Below are 19,927 nucleotides of genomic sequence, written 5' to 3'. Positions count from 1 at the left end.
CTAGCAAATTCTAAAAATGTTACATTCTCCCCTACATCTTTTCAGACCACAATGGAATGAAACTGAAAATCAACTATAAGAAGATCCAGAGTAACTATATAAACACACAGAGACTGAACACCACACTGCTGAATGAGGACTGGGACATGAAATAAATAAGAAATGAATTTAAGAAAATCCTAGAAACAAAAGAAAACAGAAACATAACATATCAGAATCTCTGGAACACCTTCAAGTCAGTATTGAGGAAAAGTACTTACCATTTTGTACCCACATAGGAGAACAGAAAAATCACTAAATAAATAACATAATGACATACCTCAAAAGACTTAAGAAACAGAAACAGTCTGACCACAAAGCAGTAGAAGACAGGAAATTATTAAAATCAGAGCAGAAATCAATTAAGTAGAGAATAAAAGAGCAATACAGAAAATAAAAAAAACTGAAAGCTGGTTTTTAAATGAATAAACAAGACAGATAAGCCACTAGCCAAATTAACCAAAATAAATAGGGAATCAATACATATTACTAAAATAAGAAAAAAAGATATTATCACCAAAAGCATGGAAATACAAAGAACTATCAGAAACTACTTTGAAAAACTGCACTCTGACAAATGGAAAATCTAGAAGAAATCAACAGATTTATAGATAAATACAACTTTTCTAAGCTGAGTCAAAAAGATATAAAAAATTTAAACAACAAATAGCAATCAAATAAAGTGAATGAGCAATAAAAAAAGAGCCTACTATCAAAGAAAAGCCCAGGACAAGATGGTTTCCCAAGTCAATTTTATAAAACATTTATAGAAGAGCTAATCCCAATACACCTCAATATATTTTATGAAGTAGAAAGAAATAGAACTCTCCCAGATTTGTTCTATGAAGCAATATCATATTAATATCAAAATCAAATAAAGATAGCTTAAGAAAAGAAAATTATAGGCATATATCACTGATGAATTTATATGCAAAACTGCTAAACAAAATACCAGCAACACACATTCAAAATGACATCAAGAAAATCGTACTCCATGACCAAGTAGTATTCATCCCAGAGAAACAAGGCTGGTTTAACATATGAAAAACAATCCATGTAATTCATCACATAAACAGAACCAAAGACAAAAATCACATGGTCATTTCAATAGATGCTGAAATATCATTTGACAATATCTAATACCCATTTATGCTAAAAAGTACTCCAAAGAATCAGAATAGATGGAAATTACCTCAACATCATAAAGGCAATATACGATAGGCCCACAGCCCATATCGCATTAAATGGAGAAAAACTGCAAGAATTCCTCCTAAAAACTGGAACAGAACAAGAATATCTATTATTACAACTTCTTTCAATATAGTACTTGATACTCTAGCCAGAGCAATAAGGCAAAAGAACTAAATCAAAAGAGTACAAATAAAAGAGAAGAATTAAAACTATCCCAGACATAATACCAGTCTTAGAAGACCCAACAAAGTAAAACAATAGACTTATAGAACTGATCAACAAATTCAACAAAGTGTCTGAATACAAACTCAATCTAAAAAAAAATCAAAAGCTTTTCTGTATGCCAACCATAAATCCACTGAAAAAGAAATCTAGAAAACACCTCCGCTCAAGATATTTCACACAAAAATAAAATACTTAGAAATAAACCTAACTAAGGTGGTTAAGATCTCTACAAAGAAAATTATAAAACATTGAAAAAATAAATCAAAGTATACTTGGGAGATGGAAAGATCTTCTATGCTCTTGATTAGGCAAAATAAATATCATCAAAATGTCTATTCTTCCAAAATTTATCTACAGATTCAATGCAATGCCCAATAAGTTACCAATGTCATTTCTTACATTCATAGAAAAGTCAGTCCTTAAATTCATTTGGAAGAACAAAAGACCCAAAATAGTCAAAGTAGTCTTAACAACAAGAACGATGCGGGAGGAATCATAATACCTGACCTCAAACTCTACTACAGAGCCCCTACTTCTGTATACCTACCCAAAAGGGATTGAAATTAACTACCATAATAACGCATGCATGTCTATATTTATATCAGCACACAATTCACAATACCCAACAAATGAATAAATTGTAAAATTATGGGATATATACACAGTGGAATTCTACCCAGCCATAAAGAAGAAAAAATATGTCATTTTAAGGAAATGGATGGAACTGGAGAATATTATGCTAAGTGAGATGAATCAATCACAAAGCATGAAAAGTTGGAGCTGAGAATGGTGACTCATGCCTGTAATTCCAGTACTTGGGAGGCTGAGACAAGAGGATAGCAGGTTTGAGGAGAGCCTCAGCAAGTAGTGAGACTATCATCAACCTAGCGAGACCTTGTTTTAAGTTTTAAAAAATAAAATAGGGCTGGGAGTACAGCTCAGATGTAGAATGTCCCTGGGTTCAGTCCCAGTAACACACACACACACACACACACACACACACACACACACACACACTGAAAGGTTGGATGTATTTCCTCATATGTGGAAGCTTGGGAGAAATTTGGACAAAGGATAGACTCTAGGCAAAGGAAGGGAAACTGTAGTGGAGTGATGGAGGCCTAAGGGGAGGAGGCAGGAAGGAGAAGGGAGAATTGATTAATAAAACACTTCAATAGATATAAAGTACATGCACAAAATTATCAATTACAAACACAGTTTTCTGCATAGAGAGGGTGGGAGTGAGCAGGGAGCCAAGGGGAAGGTAAGGAACTAGGGTTGGAACCAGGGGAAGGCTCACTGAGTGCTATATGCATGTATACCTCTATCATTCTGAACTTCATCATGATGTATGATCAGAGTACACCAATAAAATTATATTAAATACTCAACTTAAATTTTTTAAAGTATGGCATTATTGTTCTACATCTGGTTTTTCCAAGAAACAGAATGAATATAAATACAGTAATTCAATGCTCTATAATATTCTCTAGATTACTGAAGTTATTTGGCATGAGAAATGGAATTAAAAGAATCCCAGGACTGAGAAATTTGGAAAGAAGAAAATATGAGATGAGCAAGCCGAATCTGGTTACCTGTGGTTTCATAGGGGTTGTGTTGTTGTTGTTGTTGTTGTTGTTGTTGTTGTTTTATTTTATACCTAAAAAAGACCTTGTCAGGAAAAGAGTAACCACCTTCTTAACCCATGAGCATGACAACAAATCTGAAATTTAAAACAGAGACCATGATGGAAAAATTCAGGACATGTAATTGATAGAAACATACAATTGGTTCTTCAGAATTGAATTAAATATTGAACCCATGGCTTATTATTTATTGACATGATGCCAATCTATTGGGTTATGCAGGTGAGTAAAATCCCTCCTTGTCATTAAATTATTAAGACTCAGATCATGGTTGTTAATGCCAATTGCACTGAAGAACTTTCTGTGGTGCTTTAGAGATTTACCTTTCTCTTGGCACTAACTTGGGAACAGCAAGTCTTCTTCTTGTGCTCTCTGGGTGATTCTGTGCTCTATGGGTGATTCTGATTCCAAGTCATTGAAAAAAATCACTAGCATCATGAACATTCATTTTTAATGACCTTTTCATTTATTTTTAAAGAATCATTTATGTGCAGTTTCTCATAAAATTAAATATATCCCTACCTATAGGCCAGCAATTTTACTACTAGATGGAGGCACTCAATACAAATACACTCAATATTTTGTGACATATGTTCACAAAAGGACTTGAGCAAAAGTATTTACAACATTTTATTAATAAAAGTTCATGTGCATAACAAGAAGGAGAGCCCTCTGATATGCAATGGAATACCACTTACCAGTTAAAAGTAGTGAACTACTGAAACACAAAACATGAGCAACCTCTACTAAAATTATGCTAAAACAAAGGAGTCTTATAAAAACTGAATACTCTTTATACTTTGACTAAGTTCAAAAACAGATAATTTATGATGAAAAATAATCAGAGCAGTGACTGTCTCAGTTAGAGGATAGGGTTGCAGGAGGGTGTTTATAGTTGAGAAAAGCCAATAGATTTATAAAAAAGTGGTACTCTTCTGTTAATCAATAGATACACAGTTACACTGGTATATGCATTTGTTAAATCTTGCTTAAAGCTACACTTAATATTTTGTGTATTGGGTTTTACATAATAATTATCTAAAAAGAAACAACCTTAAACAAATATTGAACTAAATTTTTTAAATGTTGAGCTCTATTTGATAATAAACATATTGAGCATTTGGTGAGTAAATAAAATGACTAGCTCTGAATAAAGGAGGTGGATTTATAGATGGAAAGCAGAATGGATAGATAGAAATATGGTAAAGCAAGTTGAAAAAATATGTATGTGGTAGATATTTTAGGAGTTCACTATAATTGGCCTGCAAGCTAGACATGGTGGTACACATCTGTAATACAAGTATGTGCAAGGCTGAAGGAGGATTGTAGGTTTGAGGCCAGCTTCAGTAACTTAGTGAGGTCCTCAGCAACTCAGAGAGACCCAGTTTCAAACTAAGAGGTGGGGTATAGCCCAGAAATAGAATGTCCCTCAGTTCAATCCCCAGTACCACATACACAAAACAATTAGTCAAACTTTATGTACATGAACCTTTGCATAATAAAGTGCTAATAAATATAAAAGTATGCATATAATGTCTAAGTTGCCTGGTATTATTCTGAGTGCTTTATACATATTAACTCTGTTCTGGAGAGAGACTAGCTGTTCATACACTGATTTTCTCTTCTTCCTGACTGTGTGGTTATTTTCTAGCCAATTGTTTACTGGAATGTGTTCATATGACTGAATCAGACCAATGGAATAAGGGTGAAAACAACATGCATTATCCATCATGGCCCATAAAGACCTTTCTTTCTCATCTGACATTGAGTGTAGCATCATAATCTTGACTGCCATGTATTGAAGGTTGTGAAGCCATACAGGGTGAGTTCCTGACTCACCAAAGAAACAATGCTTGCCAATCAGAAATATCTATTATGGATCTCTCTCTCTCTCTCTCTCTCTCTCTCTCTCTCTCTCTCTCTCTCGGTACTGGGTATGGGACCCAGGGGCCTTTTACCTCTGGGCTATACTCCCAGACCTGTTTTATATTTTACTTGCAAACAGAATCTCACTAAGTTGCTGAGAGCCTCACTAAGTATCTGAGGCTGGCTTTGAACCTGTGTGATCCTTCTGTCTCTGCCTCCCAAGTGCTGGGATTACAAGCATGCACAACCACACCTGGCTATTATGGACTTCTTTTGAACTAGAAACATATTTCTCCTATTAAGCCAGAGAAATCTGTGGTCTCATCTAGGATAGCAGAGTGGCATCAGAACACTGTAGTAGAGTGGCATCAGCACCACACTCCATTATAAGTACCATCAGTATTCTTATTTAACATGTGATGTCACAATCTGGAAGGTGGGCTCTCAATGGCAGCCATGGGATTCCAACCCAGGAAGTTTGGTTCAAGATTCTAGACACCTGAATATTATACTAATCTGACCCTTTCTTCCTTGCAGGCATCAATAGAAGATGAATCATTGTTTTTTTCTCCTCTAAGCAAGTGATGTAATCTAGTGACAGTTAGTTACCCTTCAAAGTACACATGTATCATCTCAGTTTCAAACTTCTCAATAATGACCAAGTACACTGGTCATCCATCTCTGCCTCAAGTTAACCAGGTCATTTATGCCAACTGGCAAGTTTCCAGATGTGTGGTATCTAGGAAAATGCAGAGGGAATCAGGAGGGAAAGAGTATGTGAATATCCACATTACTGACCTTTGCAGATGTTCTACTGCCCCTTGTTATTTATACATAATAAATGGGCAGGGTTTCCCAGTCCACTGCATAGAGCTCACTGCTACCTTTTCAGCTAGTGCTTCCTCTGGCCCCAAGAATTTATATCAGAACAGAGAAGGTTGACCTCTCTTCCTTATCCTCCACCTAGCTGTGTTTTATCAAAAGTGATAATAGCAGAAAAAGAAGCCTATTTGCCTCATATTGATTTTTTAAACAAGCCATGTGCATAAATTTACTGAATTCCTGATAATGAAGTGGGTGCATGCATTCAAGCCCCAAAATGCAAACAAGAGAGGCCACAAAAGAACCTCTGCTATTTTGCTGAACTCAGTGTTGATTAATTTACCACAACCTAGAGAAATGCATCTAAACTACATCATTCACTTCTCCAATATGCAAATGCAGAAAATAGAAACATTTATATATAGACCTATTGCCATGGTATCTCTGGAACTTGTGTTAACCATCAGGCTCTTAATCACCAGATGCCATGCAGCTTTAAATTACATTTAGGAAATTATCAACTTCCAAATTCACAGTTAAAGAGAAGAGTAAGAGACACAATAACAACACATAGGACTGTGAATCAAATGCAAAATCCAATAAAATCTAGCCTTGTACATTCTGTTTCCATGTTTGTATGCTCTATCAGGTAACTACAAAAATAGATCCATATAGGTACTTTATATTTTATATAGAGTTCTATTTTCAAGTCAGAAAAATGTTGGCAATGAAATGGTGTAAATTTTCTCTGCCAATGGAAATATTTTTCCTACTTTATTATTTTCATTATTTACTTTTATTTTTTGGTAGCACATAATATTTGTACATACTTATGAGAAGAAACTTTTTAGTTTGATGAGATCCCACTTATTAATTCTTGCTTTAATTTTCTGTGCTTTGGAAGTCTTACTGAGAAAGTTACTGCATGTGCCTATATGTTGGAGTGTTGATCCTATGCCTTTCTTTAGTAACTTCACAGTATCTTGTCTAATTTCTTTGATCCAACTCAAGTTGGTTCCTGTGCATGGTGAGAAGTAAGGATTGAGATCAACTTTCTACAAATGGATAGCCAGTTCTCCCAGCACCATTTGTTGAAAAGGCTGTCTTTTCTCCAGCGTATGATTTTGGCCCATTTGTTAAAGATCAATTGACTACAGATGTGTGGGTTTGTTTCTGTATCTTCTATTTTATTCCACTGGTCAGTCTGCCTATTGTGCCAATACCATACTTTTTTTTTTTTACTACTATTGTTCTATAGTATAATTTGAAGTCTGGGATTGTGATGCCTCCTGCCTGTTTCTTATTGCTGAGAATTGCTTTGGCTATTCTGGGTCTTTTCTTTCTCCATACAAAATTCATAACTGATTTTTTCAGGTCTATGAGAAATGTTGTTGGTATTTTAATAAGAATTTCATTGAATCTATAGATCACTTTTGGCAGAATGGCATCAATTCAAACTATAAACAATCAATTAGGCCACATGGATAATAGAATCTTGCTCCTAGAAGATGATCACTCCAAAAACAAACACAGAGTTTGTAACTTTGAGAAAACAATTAAACAACAGGAATTGGACATTGAAAACATATGGGTCTATCTTAAGAGAGCTAACCTAAGAATAATTGGCATAGAGGAAGGAAAAGAAGGTGAAACAAAAGGGATCAACAATCTCTTCAAAGAAGTAATAGCAGAAATTTTTCCAAACATAGAGCAAGAGGTCAATACACAGGTTCAGGAAACTTATAGAACTCCCTTTAGACAAGATCAGAGAAAAGATTCCCCATGCCACATAATAGTCAAAATGACCAATGTAGAAGCCAAGGAGTGAATCTTAAAAGCAACAAAAATAAAAGGCCAAGTGACATTGAGAGGCAAACCAATTAGAATTACTCCAGACTTCCCAAACCAAGTCATGAAAGCCAGAAGAGCCTGGAGTAATATTTTTCAAACTCTGAAAAAAAAAAAACAACTTCCAGCCAAAAACTTCCTACCCAGCAAAATTATCTTTCAAATTATATAGGGAAGTAATCTTCCACAACAAAAAAAGTTGAAGGAATTTATGTCTTCAAAACCAGCACTAGAGAAAATACTCAAAAAGATTAACTAAAAAAAAAATAAATAAATAATACACACCAGAATCAGAGAAACAAGACTTTCCATCCAGCAGACAACTAAGCAAAGAGAAAAAACACTATTTCAAACAGAAGTAAAATCTCAACATGTTAAGAATTAAAAATCATCTCTCAGTTATCACACTGAATGTAAATGGCCTCAACTCCCAATAAAAATACATAAAGTGGCAAAATGGATTAAAAACCAAAACCCATCAATCTTCTGCTTGCAAGAAAAACACCTTATGAGTAAAGATAGTAAAAAAAAAAAAAACTTAAGATAAAGGGGTGGAGCAAGGTAATCCATGCCAACAAAACTCAAAGACAAGCAGCAACACCAACTATGTAACAGCCAAGTTAGACTTCAAGCTCAAGCTTATTAGAAGAGACAAAGAAGGTCATTTTTCACTGGTAAAAGGAACAATCCAGCAAGAGAAAATAACAATAATCAACATTTATGCCCCAAACATAGGTATATCTACTTTCATAAAAAAAAAAACTCTTTGTGACCTTAAGTCACACATAAATCACAATAAAATAATACTGGGAGAATTCAACACCTCTCTCACACCATTAGACTGATCTTCTAGTCAAAAGGTTGGTAAAGATGACTCAGACCTAAAAAGCACCATTAATCAAATAGACCTGTTAAATACATATAGAATATTTTACCCAACTACAACAAAGTTTGCATTTTTCTCAGTTACTCATGGAATATTCTCCAAAATAGATCATAACCTGGGCCACAAATTGAGCACCAGCATATTCAAAAAATGTAAAATACTTTCCTGTATCTTTTCAGACCATAATGGAATGAAATTAGAAATCAACTATAAGACGATGCAGAGAAACCACATAAACATGTGGAGACTGAACACCACACTTCTAAATATAGAATGGGTTATAGAAAAAGTAAAGGATAAAATCAAGAAATTTCTAGAAACAAATAAAAATAGAGATACAACATATCAAAACCTTTTCCACACTTTGAAGGCAGTATTAAAAGGAAAATTTATAGCACTGAGTGCTTACATAAGAAAAACAGAAAATCATCAAATAAATAACCTAATAACACATCTCAAAGCCCTTGGAAAGACAGGAACTATCTAACCCCAAGCCAGAAGAAGATGAGAAGTTATTGAAATCAGAAGAAAAATCAGTAAAGTAGAGAATTTTAAAACAATACAGACAATTAACAAAACAAAAAGCTGGTTTCTCAAAATAATTAACAAGATAGATAAACAACTAGCCAACCTAACTAAAAAAAAGAATCAACCCAAATTTCAAAAATAAGAGATAAAAAGGAGATATTACTACTGACAGTGTAGAAATCCACTGTATTATCAAAACTGCTATGAAAAACTATACTCCAACAAAATGGAAAATCTGGAGGATATTGACAACTTTCTAGATAAATACAACCTGCCTAAACTCAGTCAAGAATATAAAGAAAATTTAAACCAACCAATAGCAATCAAAGATATTGAAACAGCAATAAAGAGCCCAAGACCAGATGGTTTCCCAAGTGAATTCTATAAAACCTTTATAGAAGAGCTAATTCTGATACTCCTCAATCTATTTAGTGAAATAGAAAAGAAGGAACGCTCTCAAATACATTCTATGAAGCCAACACCACATTAATACCAAAAGCAAATAAAGACAGTTCAAGGAAGGAAAATTACAGGCCTATATCTTTGATGAACTTAGATGCAAAACTGCTAAACAAAATACTACAAACACGCATTCAAAACCACATAAAGAAAATCATAGAACATGATCAGGTAGGGTTCATCCCAGGGATGCAAGCCTGGATCAACATATGAAAATCAATCCATGTAAAGAGAAACAAATTCAACAAAGTGTCTGGATACAAAATTAATCTTAAAAAATCAGAATCTTGCTGGGCATGGTGGCACACGCTTGTAATGCCCGTGCTTGGGAGGTGGAGACAGGAGGATTGTGCAGGTTCAAAGCCAGTCGCACTGGTTTAAGAGACCCTGTTTCCAAATAAAAATATAAAAAATTGGTTTCTGGGAGTGTAGCCTGGAGGTAGAAGGGTTTCCAAGAACCACAGTACCACCAAAATATAAAAAATAAAAAATTAGAAGCTTATTGCCAGGAATGGTGGTGCACACTTTTAATCCCCATGCTTGAGAAGCTGAGATAGGAGGATTGTGCCAGCCTCAGATACTTAGTGAGGCTCTCAGCAACTTAGTGAGTTCCTGTTTCCAAATAAAATATAAAATAGGTCTGGGAGTGTAGCCCGGAGGTAGAAGACCTCTGGATTTTATCCTCAGTACCACCAAAAAAAAAGTAAAAGAAGGTTTTCTGTACACCAAACATTAACAAACATGAATCCACTGAAATGGAAATTCAGAAAACACTTACATTCAGGATTTCCCACAATAAATAAAATACTTAGGAATAAACTTAATCAAAGGGGTAAAAAAAACCTCTACAAAGAAAATTATAAAACATTGAAAAAAGAAATTGAAGAAGTTCTTACAAGATGGAAAGATCTTCCATGTTCATGGATTGGCAGAATAAATAGGGGCATACTTCCAAAAGTGATCTACAGATTCAACACAATTCCCATTAAATTACCTGGATAATTATTCAAGACATAGAAAAATCAGTCTTTAAGTCTTTAAGTTCATTTGAAACAACAAAATCCCAGAATAGCCAAAGTTATTCTCAATAATAAAAACCATGCAGGAGGAATCACAATACCTGACTTTAAACTATACTACAAAGCCACTATAATAAGAACAGCATGGTACTGGCACAAAAACAGATACACAGACCAATGGAGCAGAGTAGAAGACTCAGAAACAAATCCACACACTTACAGCCAACTGATATTTGACAAAGGGGCCAAAAAGCACTGGAAAAAAAGATAAGCTGTTCAACAAATGGTGTTGAAAAAAATTGTTAATGATATGCAGATAAATGAAAATAAATCCCACTTTCTCACCTTTCTCACCCTACACAAGAGTCACTTTAAGATGGATCAAACACTTGGAAATTAGACCAGAGGCTCTTTGCAGAGGACATAGACACAAAACTGCAACACATAGGCACAGATAAACACTTTCTCAACAAGACCCCAAAGGCACAAGAAACTAAAAGTTGAATCGATATGTGGGATTGAATGAAACTGAAGAGCTTCTGTACAGCAAAGGAAACTGTCAAGAACATCAATCTAGAGCCAACAGAATGGGAGAAGATTTTTGTCACCTACACCACTGATAGAGGACTAATAATCTAAAATATACAGAGAACTCAAGAAACTCAACACTAAGAAAACAAAGCATCCAGTAACAAAATGGGCAAATGAACTAAATAGACACTTCACAAAAGAAAAAATTAAAATGGCCAATAAATGCATGAAAAAATGCTCAACATCACTGGCAATCAGAGAGATGCAAATCAAAACTAGTCTGAGATTTCACCTAACTCCAACTAGAATGGCAATCATTCAAAACACAAACAACAACAGAGGCTGGCAAGGATGTGGAGAAGAGGGAACTCTAAGACATTGTTGGTAGGATTGCAAATTAGTGCAAAACCACTTTGGAAAACAGTATGGAGAATCCTCAGAAGAATGGGAACAAATCTACCATTTGATCCAGCAATACCACTTCTGGGTATCTACCCAAAAGATAGGAAACCAAACCACCAAACTAATGCATTTGTATCTATGTTCATAGTTGCACAATTCATCATAGCCAAACTATGGAACCAGCCAAGATGTCCATAAACAGATGAATGGACTACAAAACTGTGGGATATGTACACAGTGGAATTTTACTCAGCCATAAAGAAAAACACAATTACATCATTTACAGGGAAATAAATGGAACTGGAGGACATTATGCTAAGTGACATTAGTCACAAGAAATCAGATGCTTTTTCTAATATGGGAAAGCTAGGGAGAAATGGGTAACAGGAGGAACTCTAGATGAAGAATGAGATCCTATAGAGGAGTAATTAAGGCTACTTAACTGAGATGATGGGAAGGGAAACTAGGGAAACTCTCTAAAGCACATGATGTACTTAAATAAACATATCAAAGTTAATCACTAAGCCAAGAATGGGAAGAAGGGATGGGGAGGGAAGGGGGTGGAAATACAATATGGGCTAATCGGATAATGTGTGCATGTATGTCTCCACAAGTCTTTTATCCCATTAAGATGTCTTTTATCCCATTAAGATGTATGACTACAATGCACCAGTAAAAAAAAAATTAAAAAAAATAAAAGGAGTAAAAATAGGGCTGGGGTTTTAGCTTGGAGATAAAATTCCCTGGGTTCCATCCCCAGTGCCACACACACAAAAAGTATGTTTTAATCAAACAGCCATATCTGGCTCTGCAGTCCAGGTTCAACAGTGACTTAGAGAGTGGTGCTCTATACCCAACATGTCTTATGTGCTTGTAAGGAAGTAAAGACAGATTAGATGCACAATGCAACAACAGAGTCAGAGGCCAGTGTGCTGTGACTACAATTCAGGGCACAGCAGGACCACTAGCAACCTCTGCAAGCTAGGCGAAGAAAAGGAAGACACCTTCTCTAGCACCTTTGTAGGGAGAGTGGCCCTGCCAATCCACAATTTCAGACATCCAGCCTCACACCTCTGAGAAAAGAATTTCTGTTGTCTTAAGTTGAGCATTTGGTGGTACTGTGTTATGGCAGTCATGGGAAGATAATACAGGGAGCATTAAAAAGACAGTGGAGTTAAAGATTCATTACTAAACTTTTGAAATCAGATCAATGTAAAATGCAGGATAAAATTTTCTTTTTGCTTTCTAGACATCCTCCTAAACAGAAAAAGGAATAGGAATTTCATCTGAACCATAGGCACAGATACTCATATCACTACAAACTATCTCTCTCTCTCTCTCTCTCTCTCTCTCTCTCTCTCTCTCTCTCTCTCTCTCTCTCTCTCCTCTTTCCTTTTCATCTTTCTTTTTATTTCACTGGGATATTAAACCCAGGGTCAGTCTAACTCTGAAAATATAACCCTAGTCCTATTTTATTTTGAAAAAGGGTCCCCCTAAGTTGCTGAGCATTGACCTTGTACTCCTTCTGTCTCATCCTCCCCAGTACTGGGATTACAGGTGTCATCTCAGATGATTAGTGACTCAGCTGCCATTGTTCATTATTATGTCTTAAGAAACAGAAGTTTCTTGATGGTAAAGAGCAGCTACAGAGTATTACCAGAGCACCGAGGGTGGGGGATTACCATGGCTGCTTTTTCCAGTGGTACTGTCTTAGTCTATTTTTGCTACTATAGCATAACACTTGAGACTATTTGTTTTAAATTGTAATAAACATAAATGTGTTGGCTTATGTTTCCAAAGCCTGGAAGTCTAAGTAACTGTCATCCCAGAGTCTTCCTGCTGCACTGTCCTATGGCAGAAGAGCCTAGACATGGTGAGAAAGAGCGAGATATTGAGTTCACAGATTCAAGTCCCTCTTTTTACTGGGGGAGGAGAAGGTAAGTATTAGGGATTGAACCCAAGTGCACTCTATCTGAGCTACATAATCATACCTTTTTACTTTTTGTTTTGAAACAAGTTCTCACTAAGTTGTTGAGGGTCTTGCTAAGATGTTGAAGCTGATCTTGAACCTTTGATCTTGTCTAAGCCCCTGGAGCACTGAGATTATGAGCATGCATCACTACTGAGCTAAAGTTCATTTATAATCAGCATTAATCCAATGAGGGTGGAGCTCTCATAACCTAAACACCTTCCATTTGGCCCCCTCCCATGTTGCACAGGGATTACCCTTCCAACACACACTCCATGGGACAAATATTTTATCCACAGCAGTAACCATTACTGTCTTCTCAGATGGTGTCTGTCAGAGTATATATGAGCTCACCTCCATTGATTAAAGTCTCAGAGAATAGAGGAATCTCTTTACAAATATGTTTAGTACAGGATTGTAGAGCTCAAGAGCCTGTTAATTGCCATATTTATGAGCTGGCACAGCTGATTTCACTTTTTTTTTTTTGGTACTGGGAATTGAACCCAGGAGCATTCTATCTCCAAGCTACAACCCAGCCCTATTTTTCTTTCTGTCTTTTTGAAACAGGATCTCACTAAGTTGCAGAAGGCCTCACTAAGTAGCTGAGACTGGCTGCAAACCTGTGATCCTCCTGTCTCAGCTCTCTAAGTACTGGGATTATAAGCCTGCGCCACCACACTGGGCTTCATTTCATCTTCTGAATCCTTAATTTCATCTTCTGTCAAATGGGAACAATGGTCATGCCTACCACATAGGATTATTTTGATAATAAAATAAGTTAAAATGTGAATCACTTAGAACAATAGCAGCACGCAAAAGCCCCTAGTCAGTGAGACTTGTTATTTTCTCTGCCAGTCCCAAATGCCAGTCCCAGAAGAAGGCTAAATGCTGGACAGCAGTTCTCACAATGGTGACTATAATTATGACTCTGACCTTTAGATTCAATCGATTAAAGTCCAAAGTTTATGTAGTATTGCTCACAGCTGAAAACTGTTTAGTACTCAAAATTCAGTAGGTGCTCTATTTTTTATTGCTGATATGTTGCACAAAGATTTGGAAACCTCTTTTCTCAAGGAAAAGTTTGATATAAAGATTATCATAGCATGAGAGACATTTTACTAAAACTTTTTCCTCAAATTCTTTCAACAGATTGAGTAAACCCAGGTGTGGATATATAAGTGTGTATAGGCACTATCTTGCTGGTAAAAGCCCTGATGTTTTCCCCACAAGTAGCTTCCACAGATTTATAAACACTTTATAAAGTAGCAATAACTAACAAAATATCACTTGTCCATTATAAGAAAACTTTTTCTTTCACTTTCTTGTTCTATATAGATATAGATAAAGATCTCTTAGTAAAAACTTAGAAACAATTTTAAATTACAGTAATGTTAGTGATATTGTAGTGATACATTCATGCACAGACATAATATTATTGAATTTAAATTTCATCCATGACTTTTTGGAATTTTGTAGCTTTCTTGTTGTCACTGAATAAGATTACATTACATGGATATACCATGGTTTATTCATTTATTTATTGAAAGAGATATTGGGTGCTTCTAGTTTCTATCAAGTGTAAATAAATTGACTATGTATGCATAAATATGTTGTGAACATCTTTGTGCCAGTTTTTGTGTAGAAATATGTTTTCAATTGAATTGAATAAAGACCTGGGAACACAGTTCCTGGGTTGCATGCTAATACCATGTTCATATTTATCAGAAAGAAAAGGAATTTTAAAAAATTACTTTCAAACCAATGTTTTATGACCATACCAGAAGATAGCAAGTGCTGAATTCTATAGCAATTGTTAACAATGATAAAATAAAATAATACATATAGAATGTATAGAGGAAGACCATATCTGCACCATTCTTCTCCTAGGGTGTGTGTGTGTGTGTGTGTGTGTGTGTGTGTGTGTGTGTGGTGCTGGGGATTGAAACCAGGGGCATTCTATCTCTGAACTATTTTCCCAGACCTATTTCATTTTTATTTGGAAACAGGATTTAAGTTGCTGTGAGACTCACTGAGTTGCTGAAGCTGACTTCAAATCTATAATTCTCCTAATCTCAGCCTCTCAAGTACTGGGATTATAGTCATGCACCACACCCAGATTTAATGCTGGCCCACACCTAGGATTTAATACTTCATTTTTACCAGCTCATTTGCAATTAACAACTAATGCAATCTGTATGCCATTGAGAGATCTCCAATACATCATTGTGTTTCATGCTAAGAGTCATGAAATCATTTTTAGTGTTTGGGGAATGTTCATTGTTTTTTCTCTTGCACTCAGTGAGAGGTATTAATATCAGAAATTGCAATGGTGTATAATCATGTAACTTCAGTGCAGGGGTTTATGAACCCTGGCAAAATGCAAACTGACTCTTAAAATTGAGAAATTTTGTTGGGGTGTAAAAAAACTGATGAAATTTAGAATTTTCTAAAAAATCTCTTAGCTTGCATAGTCTTATTTAGATTGCTGTTAAATAAAGTTTTCCACATATTAAATTGTTGAGCTTCATTACATGCTCTATTACTTTACTCCAGCTATAATAGCAAAGCCCCACATGCTGGGTAGCTTTAACAACACATATTTGTTTTCTCATAATTCTACAGGTTAGAAGTCTCTACTATGTCAGCAGAGTTAGATTCTTCTGAGTCTTCTCTTCTTACTTGTAGATAGTCTTCTTCCCATGATATTTCATCTGGGTGTATTTGTCTTCTATTATCTTCTTTTAATAAATATTCTGGTCATTTTGGATGAGAAACCATTCAAATGAACTCATTTTTAATATATTTTTATTGGTACATTGTAGTCAAATATCACAATGGAAAAGAAGACTTGTGAAGATATCCAAGCACACATCATCCAAGTAGCCTTCATCCACTCCCTCCCCCTCCCTCAAACACATGCTTGATTTAGTGATTAACTTTGATATATTTATTTATGTACATCATGTGTTTTAAAGAGATTCCATCTTCCTCCATCCCATCCCCTCTGATTGGTCACCTTAATTGATCCTCCATAGGGCACTTTCTTCAACTAGATTTCCTTCTATTACCCATTTCCTCCTAGTTTTTGTGTATTCGGAAAAACATCTGTTTTTTTTTTTTTTTTTTTTTTTCTGTGATAGCCTTCTGTGTATGCTGCATTGCAAGTTCCGATCCCACTCTTGAAGGCCCCAGCACTGGCCTGGCCACACAGCAGACTCTGATCCCGGCCTCACTGACTCCAGCACTGGCCTTGCCTCATGGCAGGCTCTGATCCTGGCCTTGGAGGCCCCAGCACTTGCCTTGCCTTAAGGCAAGCTCCTATTACAACCTTGCTGGCTCTAGCTATTGCCTCTCCACATGACAGGCACTGATCCCGGCCTCGCTGGCCCCGGCCCCGGCTTCACCCCTTGGCAGGCTCCGATCCCGGCCTCCAAGGCCACAGCACTGACTTGCCTCATGGCAGGCCCTGATCCTGGCCTCGCTGGTGCCGGCACCAGCTTCAACCCTCAGCAGGCTCCAACCTCGGCCTCCAAGGCCCCAGCACTGGCCTCACCCCTTGGCCGGCTCTGATCCCAGACTCCTAGGCCCCAGCATCGGCCTTGCCTCAGGCAGGCTCCGGTCAATCCAGGCCTCATTGGCCCTGGCACCGGCCTCACTCCTTGGCAGGCTCTGATCCTGGCCTTGGAGGCCCCAGCACTGGCCTTGCCTCATGGCAGACTCCGATCCCAGCCTCGCTGGCCCCAGCGCCAGCCTCAGCCATTGTCAGGCTCTGATCTTGGCCTCCAAGGCCTCAGCATCAGCCTTGCCTCACAGCAGAATCTGATCTCAGCCTCCAAGGTCCCAGCACCGGCCTTGCTTCCCAGCATGCTCTAATCCTGACCTCATTGGCCCCAGCACTGGCCTCACCCCTCAGCAGGCCCCAACACTGGCCTCACCCCTAGGCAGGCTCCGATCCCAGCCTTGGAGGCCCAGCACAGACCTTGCTCCATGGCAGCTTCTGATCCTGGCTTACCTGGCCCCGACACCAGCCTCACCCCTCAGCAGGCTCTGATTCTGGCCTCTGATGGAAGGTTCTAATCCCGACCTTGCTGGCCTTGGCACTGGCCTAGCCGCCCAGCAGACTCCTATCCTGGCCTCAGAGGCCCCAGCACCAGCCTTGCTGTGCATTGAGCTCTGGTCTCTGTCACTATAAACAGGTCGTGTACAGATGTTCCCTTTTACTTCCTTTTTTTTGGTGATACTGGGGTTCCTGGAACCCTTCTATCTCTGGGCTACACTCCCGGAGACCTATTTTTTATATATTTTTATTTGGAAACAGGGTCTCTTAAGTCAGTGAAGCTGGCCCTGAACCTGAGAGATCCTCCTGTCTCCACCTCCCAAGCATGGGGATTACATGACAAGCGTGGACCACCACACCTGGTGTTCTTTGATTTTTTTTTTTTAATATGAAAGAGCAGTACATGTCTTTTGTGAAAGCTGGGACACCAAATACCTAGTGGCAATAAATTTTGTCTTCCTTCCAAAGGCAGAGGTCCACAGCTTCACTTCCGAGAGCAGGCTCTGCAGCTCCACGTGCACCCTGGCCTCCCACTCTGTGCAGAGGAGTGCAGTGGCCATGAGAGCTGATGACTCCCAGAACATGCAGCGTGGCATCCCATCCAGGCTATGCGGGGATCCCTCTGAAACCCCCCAAACCCTTTTACCACTTAGCATGTTGTCCAGAATTCCTGAGCATGTGTGGCAGGAGCAGTCTACTTTTGGGGAGATTTCCTTAAAAGTTCAAGGTAGACTGGACTGGATCTATCTGCCCCTCCAAATTCTGGTCACCACCACCACCACTGCCACCACTGCCATCTCTGTTCTCTCCTGAACACCTTTCCCACACAGTTTGTTTTCCAGAATTCCTGAGCATGTGCGGCAGTAGCAGTATACCTTTGAGGATATTTCTTTAAAATTATGAGGTGGATTGTATTGAATCTCTGCCTCTACCAAATACTGACCACTGCTGCTGCTGCCACAGTCATCTCAGCTCTCTTCGGAGCACCTTATTCACACAGCATGTTGTCCCAAATTCCCAAGCATGCGCAGTGGTAGCATTCTACCTTTGGGGTAATTTCTTCAAAAGATTAGATGGATCGAATCATATCTCTGCCTCTCCTGAATACTGGCTGCTGCCATTGCTGTCCCCTCCACCATCTCAATTCTCTCCCAAACACTTTTCCCACACTGCATGTTGTCCAGAATTCCTGAGCATGTGCAGCAGTAGCATTCTACCTTTGGGGCAATTTCTTCAGAAGATCATTGTGGGTTGAATCAGATCTCTGCCTCTCCCAAATACTAGCCTCCACTGCCACTGCCACCACTGCTGCCACCACCGACTTCCTCCTGGTTCTCCGCTGAGCTCCTTTCTTACATGATATGATTCCAGTTAAGCATGTGCGGCAGGAGCAGTCCCCCTTCATGGGGATTTTTTCCCAAAAGTTCCAGGTGAATTGGATAGGATTTGTCTGCATCTCCTGAATCCTGGCTGCCACAGCCATCATCTTGACCTCTCTCCATTATATTTTTTAATAAGAGAAGACAGTATGTGTGTTTTGAAGAGGTTGTGGGATCAAGCACTTAGTAGCAATGAATTTTATCTCCCCTTCAAGAGCGAAGGCCCACAGCATTACTATGTAGAGCAGGATCTGCTGTTCCGAGCGCAACATGGACCTCAGCACAGCACAGAGGAGCATGGCAGCCAGGTGCACTGAGCTCCCCGGGATGCATTCTTGGCTTACCACCATGCACTGCTGGGCTCCCTCCACTACATCTGGATCATTTTTCTTGCAAGGTATGTTGTTAACAGTCTCCAGCATGCATGGCTGAAGCAGTCTTTTTTTAAATCTCTTCTGGGATGTTCTTCTAAAAATCACTTTTCTTGCATGGTGTGCACCTCTTTGTCATCTTGCTTCTAATTCCGCTGTTATCCACTCTCTCTTCTGTATTCTAGTTATGAATTCACAACTGGAAATGTCTCCTTAAGCTGTCCCAATCAGATATTAAACCAAAATCTGGTGTCCAGGGCTTCTCTGAGGAATGCATGTCCTTTTTGGCAGCTGCCATCTTCCATTTTATTCCAAATGAGCTCATTTTAATTTATTTCATTAAAGAAAGCCCCTACCTCCAAATAAGATCATATTCTCAGGTAATGGAGCTTAGGACTTCAATACAGAATTTGGGGACACAATTGAGCCTAATATATTCACTTTACCTTTTCACTATCAATTTTAAAATTTACAACTGAGCAGAAAAATCAGTACTAAAGAGATTTTTTTTTTAGTAATATAACAAGAAAGCTTTATAAAAAGTAAGACTCTTAGGAAATTTTTTTACTTTTTTACTTCAAAAAGTACTCAGAGGTACCCAGCAGGAGCATAGGCAGCTCTCCCAATCAGAGCTGTGACACCATTTCCTGCAATATCATTTACAGTGCAGCCATGAAGTGACAAAAATA

The sequence above is a fragment of the Muscardinus avellanarius genome (genome assembly GCF_963383645.1).
Source record: "Muscardinus avellanarius genome assembly, chromosome: 4".
Classification (NCBI taxonomy): Eukaryota; Metazoa; Chordata; class Mammalia; order Rodentia; family Gliridae; genus Muscardinus; species Muscardinus avellanarius.
This window is presented reverse-complemented; position numbering follows the sequence as displayed.